The sequence below is a fragment of the Nuphar pumila genome, chromosome 13 (genome assembly GCF_984573655.1).
Source record: "Nuphar pumila chromosome 13, dmNupPumi1.hap1.1, whole genome shotgun sequence".
Classification (NCBI taxonomy): domain Eukaryota; kingdom Viridiplantae; phylum Streptophyta; class Magnoliopsida; order Nymphaeales; family Nymphaeaceae; genus Nuphar; species Nuphar pumila.
This window is the reverse complement of record NC_143261.1, coordinates 71,023,127-71,032,210: the sequence shown is the minus strand read 5'-3', so window position 1 is coordinate 71,032,210 and position 9,084 is coordinate 71,023,127.

Sequence of the window (9,084 nt, the reverse complement as noted above, 5' to 3'; positions counted from 1 at the left end):
TTCATCAAAGATGTAATAATTAGATATCAATGAGAATTCTTTATATTTCCAGTATTAGATTAGAATGTATGAGCATGCAAATATCATAAATTGCTTGTTTCATATCATTTTGCCTTTATTTTCTAAAAACCTACCATGGTGAAGCACGAATGGCACATGCACCATCCTGATAAAAGGTGATTAAATCCTAAGTTGATGATTTGCATCAATGATCATAGTCAAGGTGTGAACAAAACTTACGATTTTCATCTTTTATGAAATAACATTAGATCCACACTGGATCTCCTTCAAAAATCATTATATTTTTCTAAATATTTTCTTCCTTTATCAGAGTTTTACTTGAAATCAATTCAAAATATATATCAATGGCCATAGTTGGGATATATTGAGAGTTAATTTCATTTCAAAATCTATAAAGGCACCAAAATGTGTTTTATTCTTCATTTGAATTTAAATATAGATTATTTTATAATACATTTTATGACCATAGTCAGAGATGTATTATATTTTTAATCTTATTTCAATTCACTTAAAGAATGAAATATACTTTTCAATATCCAATTTTTCAAAATTCTTTAATTCATTCATCATTTAAGATAGAATCATATTATATCTTCAAAATTCTTTTTCAAAATCCAAGTGACTTTGAGATAACCCTTCAAATACCTTCTTCATTTCTCAAATTAATTCTTATTTATAAACTCAAATTCTTCTTTCTATTTTTAATTCTATCTCATTTTTAAATTCAGACTTCGATTTCAAAGTCCAATTTGACTTTGAAATTCTAAATTCATCTCTAAAATTCAATTCCTAACTCCAAATCAAATTTCAGAGTTCAATTCAACTTTGAAATTCCAAATACATTTCTAGGATCAAGATTCAACTGACAAATTCGATTTAATATTCAAAATCAGAATTCAAAGTTCAATTCAGCTTTAAAATTTCCAGATTCATCTCTTGATTTCAAAATTCAAGTTTGAAAATCAAGTTTTATTCTCTATCCTTCTTTCTAATTTCAAAAGTCGATTTAGGATCTCTCAGATCCAATTTCAGATTTCATCTGGATTTTCAAAATCCAATTCTATCTTCAAATTCCATTTGGACTTCTCAAATCCAAATCTGAATTCCATTTGGATTTCTTAAATCCAATTCCATTTGGATTTCTTAAATTCAATTCCATTTTCAAAGTCCATTTGGGTTTTTCAAGTCCAAATCCATCTTCAAACTCCATTCCCAAATCCAGCTTTCCAATCCAAATCCTATCTTGAATTTCATTTCTCAACCCAATTCCAGTCTTAAATCCAAAATTCTATTTCCAAATCCCATTTGAATTTCTTGAATCCATTCTGTTTCCAAATTTCATTATGATTTTAAACTTTAAATCTGGAATTCAATCCCTATTTTCAAATTTCATATTGATTTTCAATTCTAGATTTAAATTCCAACCCTACTTTCTTCAGAGATCTCAAAAACTCCTTTAAAAATCAATTTCAAATTTCAAATCTCAAATTCAAGATTCATTTCCAAATTCACCTCTCAATTCTATTTTTCAAAGTTTAAATCCAATTTCAAAATTCATATTCAATCTCAATTTCAAGTCCCAGTCTTATTTTCAAGTTCTATTCTTCTTATCTTCAATCTTGAATCTTCCTTCTTTAAAAAACAAGCTCAAAGTTATTTTCAAGTCTTTTGATCTCAGATATGATTCCAAACTTCAGAATTTTGGGTTATCTTTCTCAGAACTCAAGTTTATTCTAAACTTTGAGTTTATATCCAAAAATCCAACTTTTCTAAGTCAATTTCGACCCTTTGAATCATTTCTTCACCATATTCTCAAGTTTATTTCAAAATTACTTGGATAAATCCAAAAATTCTAAAATGATTTTTCTTAAAAAGCATACATTTTTTGCATTTACACAAGCATGATTCTTTGTGCATTCTAGACTTAGAATAATTTCTTAGACAATATTAAGGCAAAAACAAAAAAACATAAATTCGACCCTTAGTTCAATTACCTCTGGTAAAGGCGTCAGGAACGGTCGAACCTCGTACCGACGAGCGAACCGTCTCTCCATTTTTCCCGCAAATATTTTCAAAACGGAGGCGAGTAATTTTTAAATATTTTTAATTTTTTTGTCAAGTTAGACCTTCGCAAAAAAAAATTTCTCGCTCTCTTTCTTTTCTTTTCTTTTCTCTTCTCTCTTCTTTTTTGTCTTTTTATTCCCCTTCAAAAAGGAAAATAGAGGCTAGAAAGGAAAAGAGAAGGAACGAGAGGAAAAATTTTGCGATGATCACAACATATTGTAGACATTAGTCTGGCATATTCGTGGTAGACTCAAACAGGAGCCTTAACCCAATAAATCTCAAGAAGTGACCTCACTCAATTCCTTGAGCATTCAAGGAGACCTAGAAAGCCTACTTTCAAAATTCAATTGTGAGGTGATGGAATGGTAGTGTTAGGGAAATTGGTTATGGAAGATGAGGGAAATGGCTAGCCAACTAGAGGGGAAAGAGGGAGATTGGGTAGGGAAGAGAGGATAGAGAGAGTGAATTGGGTGGTTTAGGGAGAGATTGAGGAATGGTTAGATGGTTTTGGGGTTTGTTAGGAAATGGTTATAGGAGAATCTCTTGAGTTGAGGGGGGGGGGGGCAGTCTAGAACCAAGGGATCCCTCTTTGGAGGAAGGGAGGCCTCCACAAGAATAATTCAAGGGAATTGATCTCCAAATTGATTTCAAAAGCATAGAATGAATTACATTACTTGTGTTGGACCTTATATAGGCCACACCCTTTCTAACTAGCCCTAATACATGTTGAAGTTACATTCATGCCACCTATTTTCCAACAATGCAAAAGACTCAATGAAGTATAAAATATTACAAAATATGTTATGTCGCCCATATAGGACCTATTTAGGCGAGTCGGGTAGTGTAGAGAAGCTTGTGACTCTATTATTTGGCCAATATTGGTGACTAGGGAAAAGTGCATGTAACATTCCCACCCCTTAAATTTTTCTTTGTCCTCGACAAAAATATAGAAACAACCCAATGTTCATACCAGGATGGAAATGAAAATGGTTTTGAAGGTCTTTTGTCCCTCCCGAATCCCAAACCTTTTCTTGTCCTCCAATGATGTAGTCTACAACTATGTATGCTTCCTTGGCCTTATGATAATGGATATGGGCGGGCATAACCTCATGAGCTTCAAAGTGGCTCTCAATGTAATGCCTTAAAATTTTAACCTAAAAATACAAGGATTTTTTTTTATGTGCACTTTAATACAAGGTCTTATCGATGGTATTGTCTTAATTTAATTAAGCTTTAAGGAATCAGCTTGCGCAAACACTAGTGTTTAATAGCTCCCTAGAACCGAATTCAAGAAAAGACAATTAATTGACAAAACCTTTTATTAAATAATTTCAACATTACAACGAAAATCATTAGTTTGAAATCGATTAAACATTTTGGGCGAGTTACAAGTATTCAAATACACCATCATTCATAATTTAAAGCATCAATCAAATAAATGAAAGTTTATACAAGCAGTCTTAATTTAATAATCCATCAATTCAAAATAAAGTTCCCGAGATTCAAATTAGTGATTCACATGGCACCCCCCGCATCATCCAACAATTGCTCTGTCATCCCACTCATTACCATAACATTAATAAAGTAGAGGTCAAACTACAATCAGTCTCAATAGGTAAACACCATAACTAAGCATGCAAATATAAAACTAAGTGCATATAAAATCAAATATCATTGTGAACAATCATATTACACAAATAAATCACAAGGTGTTCAGTTGAATATGCATAAATAGCAACACTTTTATGTAATATGCCATAAACAAGAATACTATTATGACTATGCATCTGAATCATTAGGGCATATTTTCATGCAAGTTTTCATTCATAAATGTGATCAAGTTTAAGGATTTAAGTTTTATTTTTACTCTTTTGTGGGTACGCACAATACAATTGTCACTCCAAAGGAGACAACATGGGTGTTTCCTATGACATGTATTTTATTTTATCAAGTGACTTACTTAGACCGATCCACAAAGAGCGGTCTGTGACTGAGAGAAAACTCACTACTGGCTGAGATTCTCATGATGCATCCTAACTTCTGTAGAAGACAAGGACCTACCACCTAGGACACATCAATAGTTATGACCCCTAACTCCGAGGACTAATAACCAAGTGAGACGTTGTTGTTCTAAAAAAAATATGACAATCCAACAGAGTTTTGTATCACCTACCCTCTTCAAGGTAAGTTTGAATCTAAATGGGTTATTGGGTTCTCTTTATTAAAGTAAGGTTTCATAAATTAATCACATGTGCCCACATAGCACCATAGGGCTCCAAAAAAGAGCAAGTACTCATCTAGGATAACTTACCACATTTTTATCCAGGCATGGGCATCACACTATCCATCTTGATAATTACACCGTTTTATTTGTTCAATCAAGTTCATAACCCAGTTAGTATGCTCTGGTGCATTAACACCAACCGAACATTTTACCTGTGAAGGCGATCCCAAAATTATTATGTGTACATATGTATAGTATTTAGTATAACTTGGTGCACTCACAACACCCACATTGAATTCTCAACAACCCCTTGCTTACTCAGGAGTGAATCTATGTATATGCATTTTTCATGATTTACAGCACCATGATATCACACGCCATACATACATCTATTTGTACCCTGATGACACTACAGTAGTTTCTTGAATCACAATTCCATGTGCATGCATATCCATCTATGTCTTATAGCACATTAAACATAAATTATGCAACATGTCATGATCGTACTCTCAAGCACTACTTTGGTTTCTTGAACTGAGAAGCTCATTTGAAAGCTTTTACATGTACAACATGTGAATCATGTATCATAGCATATAACAATAGTAATTATCATCATGATGTATTTCTTAACATCATATCATAATTTATATATGTTGCATATCTTTCACATTCAATCATGTAAATCAAGCTTACATTCATAAAGATTGAAAATCACCGTATATGCATAATCATGTATTCTTAATCAAATACCAGAACAAGTAACATTATTAGGACCACACACTATACTTAAATAAGTAGGGTGTCCATGTGTGACAATTATGGATGTAACGCCCAAAAAATCTGGGACTTGTAACTTTTAGAATAGTTTAGAAAGCTTTGAAATCATACAATAATCAGAGTTTAAATAATACTTCAGCGGAAAATGATATTTTTGAAAACCACAAGTCAATGGACCTTGAGCGCATTACAGCGTAAACTTTCCTTTGTCAAATCCCACACAACCATTGAAATCAAATGGTTTAGAAATGGAGTTTCAATAATTAAGAATTCGCTTGTTGAAACCAAGAAGAAGCTTACCAAAACAGTTTTATTAACTCACGGTTTAATAAAAGAGAAATTTTGAAACACACTTTATACCAAATTTACCAACATGTCCTCATGAGCGAAACGTCAGGGAAAGAGCTCTATCTTGATCTCATCACGCCATCGTGTCATCGCAGACTGTATTACCTATCCATTATCTGCCCATAAAATGGGTCAGTTTCGCTAAAAACTGGTAGGTGCACAGACAAGACAATATTGAACATAATTAAGCAGAATAATTTAATATGTCAAGTAGGCAGGCAATTATATAGCAATTTAATTTCAACAGATTCACAAAGCAACTATCATGAACACAATGTTAAAATTATTACAAGCATTTTACTGGCACAAGTAGGCTAACTATTACAAGCAAAGCACTGCATAAGAAAGTTAACTAGCAAAATACAATGCTTCATCAACCACACACACAATTCCATAAGTATTGAACTTGTTATATCCTATAACTTTCATACGTGCATAACTGACCACATTGTGTGATCGGATTTAAATTATGTTCTGATATTAACTGGTCAAGCGGGTACGCACAAGGCACGACTCTAGAAACAGCCTAGACTCATCCGGGGGTTTATTATGCTATGTATTTTATGATAACCCGGATGGCTGACTGAGTCCGCACCTAAGGGGACGGTCGGTGACCAAGAGAAAAATCCCCAAAGCAGCATAAACAATGGATGCATCCCAAACATAGAGAGCTACCACCTAGGATAATTATGGTAGTCCCATTCCCCTAACTCCGATGACTGGGAAAGCCGAGTCTTTTGCTCGTAACTGCCATTAATGGCATGTCCATCAAAATTTTATACCTTCCTGTCCTCTCTCCTGACAGGAGTCAGCGATTCGAATGAGTACATCAGGGGTAGTTAACTGAAGACCCATTCTACATACTCTGGTCTTTCAACCAACTCGAGTATCTTGCCGGTGAAGGCGAAAACATCACTTATTTAGGTGATCACAACATTTTGTTATTTGCACTCATCGAGGTTGCCACAACCTACTTATCCAATCATCGCAACGTAAGAAGACGTACTTGTCAAAAGTATGACTACGATGAAAGGGAAAAGGTTCCACAAAAGAAACCCCAACAGATCTTATCTGCAAAAGAATTAATACAACACATCCTGGCAAGATAAGTCTTGAATTCAATTCAACAACATTTTTCATATTTCATGATGCAAGGTCATCTCGGATCTCTCATCCGATCAACAAAGTACTTAACATGTTGTGCATGTCTAAAAGTACGCTGTACTGAATCAGGGAGGTGTGTGGACTTTTCAAAAGGAACACCCAACACACAACTTCATAACGATCCAAAGAATAAAGGAGTGCTCATTTGACACGATTCATCTTTAAAAGCCATAATGCCACATTAAGTCATTCACGCAAGGCACAACACTATCAAACTCGCATCCAAAATTTATCTTAGTATCGACATGTGACACTAGATTGATAAATAAAGAATGGGTCCTTCAATAGAACCTCACTCATTCATATGTTCATGCCCCTGATCGGGGTTATTCGAATTGGGTCGCAACTCAAATCGGGGTAATAAAATATTTCTCCCAAGTGTGTGGACTTGGGAGGACTCAAATGCAACTTCGAAATCCTGCGATGATAAAAACTTAACTTTGCAAAAGTTGTGTCATTTGAAGAGCACTGGGTTTGCAGGAGGAAACCCTCTTTTAAAGAACTGCAATGCACAAGTACAACTTCTAGTGTTTTGAAAACAAGTGAAAACAGGATCGGCACAATACTACATTTATGTAGGTACATATTCACCATAAGTTTCAACATATGCAGGTTATAACATGACGACAAACAACTCTCGGCTTGCGATGCCACACATCGCACGAAAAACACATAAGTAACACACGAGGTACCAAAACCATACCTTGACCACTTAGATAGGCAAACACCTAAGGTCATAAGTAATACACGAGACACGAAGTCGTACCTCACTCAAAGGAAATGTGCAAGCAAACAAGGGCGTATGTATTTTAAGAAATACGAAACCACACCTCAAATTCATAAACAACTACACAAAATAATAATCGAAGAATGAAATTGAACCTCAACCCATGAGCATGCAAAACAAGAAAATACGCATTTCAGAAGCCATATACTCTAAGCATGTCTAGCATGAGCATCTTAATTATTTCAACTTAAATAGGTTCATTTATTGCCCCTTTGTGCGACTTTACCCTACCTTGGGATGTCGTGCAGCTGCGTACGCCTACGCGAGAGGATAATACGAGGGTTGAGCCGTGGAGCACGATCGGGACCTATTGCGTAAATATGCAAGAGTGTTAAATATTCAATTTTGCTAATATAATTAATGGTGCGACGAGGACATGGGTAGGTTTAGGCGACAGGGACGAGCCACTGCCGAAAACTGCCAGGTGGCAGAGAAAGAGCCATTGCCAAACATAGCGAGGCGGCAGGGGGCGAGCCCCTGCAGACAGCATTGAAGCGGCAGGGGTCGCACCCCTGCCGACAGCAGCGAAGTGGCAGGGGCCTAGCCCCTACCGACAGCAATGAATCGGCAGAGGGCTAGCCCCTACCGACAACACTAAAGCGGCATGGGCCGCACCTCTGCCGACGGCACTGAAGCGGCAGGGGGCTAGCCTCTGCCGACAGCACTGAAGCGGCAGGGGTCGCACCCCTGCCGACGGCAGCGAAGCGGCAGGGGGCTAGCCCCTGCCGACAGTAACGAATCGGCAAGGGTCGCTCCCCTGCCGACAACACTGAAACGGCAGGGGGGTCGCACCCCTGCCGATGACAGCGAATCGGCAGGGCGCTAGCCCCTGCCGACAACAACGAATCGGTAGGGGTCGCTCCCCTGCCGACAACACTGAAACGGCAGGGGGTCGCACCCCTGCCGACGACAGCGAATCGGCAGGGGGTCGCACCCCTGCCGACGACAGCGAATCGGCAGGGGGCTAGCCCCTGCCGACAGCAATGAATCGGCAGGGGTCGCTCCCCTGCCGACAACACAGAAACGGCAGGGGGTCGCACCCCTGCCGACGACAGCAAATCGGCAGGGGCTGAGCCCCTGCCGTCCCGCGAAAGGACGATGGCAGGGGAACAAACCCCTGCCGAAGAGAGAGAGAGAGATCGGGGCGAGGGGGTGTCGCAAGAGCCATTGGCCCCCTGCCGGCACTCCGGCGAACCCCCAAAAGAGGGAAGGGGACGACAGGGCCCCTATAGGCCCCCTGTCGGGTCTCCAATGGGCAAGGAGGAAGGTGGGAGGGCGCGGCAGTGGCCGTGCGTCGTCTGTCGGCATCCTGGCGAGGTGACAGAGATGGAGATGGGAGGGGGAGGAGGAGAAGGTGGAGTGGCGTACCTGGGAGGCGGTGGCCGACGTCGGCACAGGGCGTAGCAACGGCAGTGGTGGCGAGCACGAAGAAGGAGGAGGCGGCACAGGGGGGGCAAAAGGGTTGTGTGCCTTCCCCCGCCCCCTGCAGTGCTTTTAAAAGCCTCGGGGGGGGGGGGGGGGCGACGAATGGGGAAACCCCGATGGGTTTCTCTAAGTCTTCCGAAAACGAAGGTGGAAGGGGGCGGCGCTCGGGAAGAGGATTTGAAATCCTCTTCCTAAGTCGGGTTATTAAAACCCTAATGAAGAGGGGCCCGGGTCGGGTCCGGACCCGACCCGGCTCGGGTCAAATTATTATTAT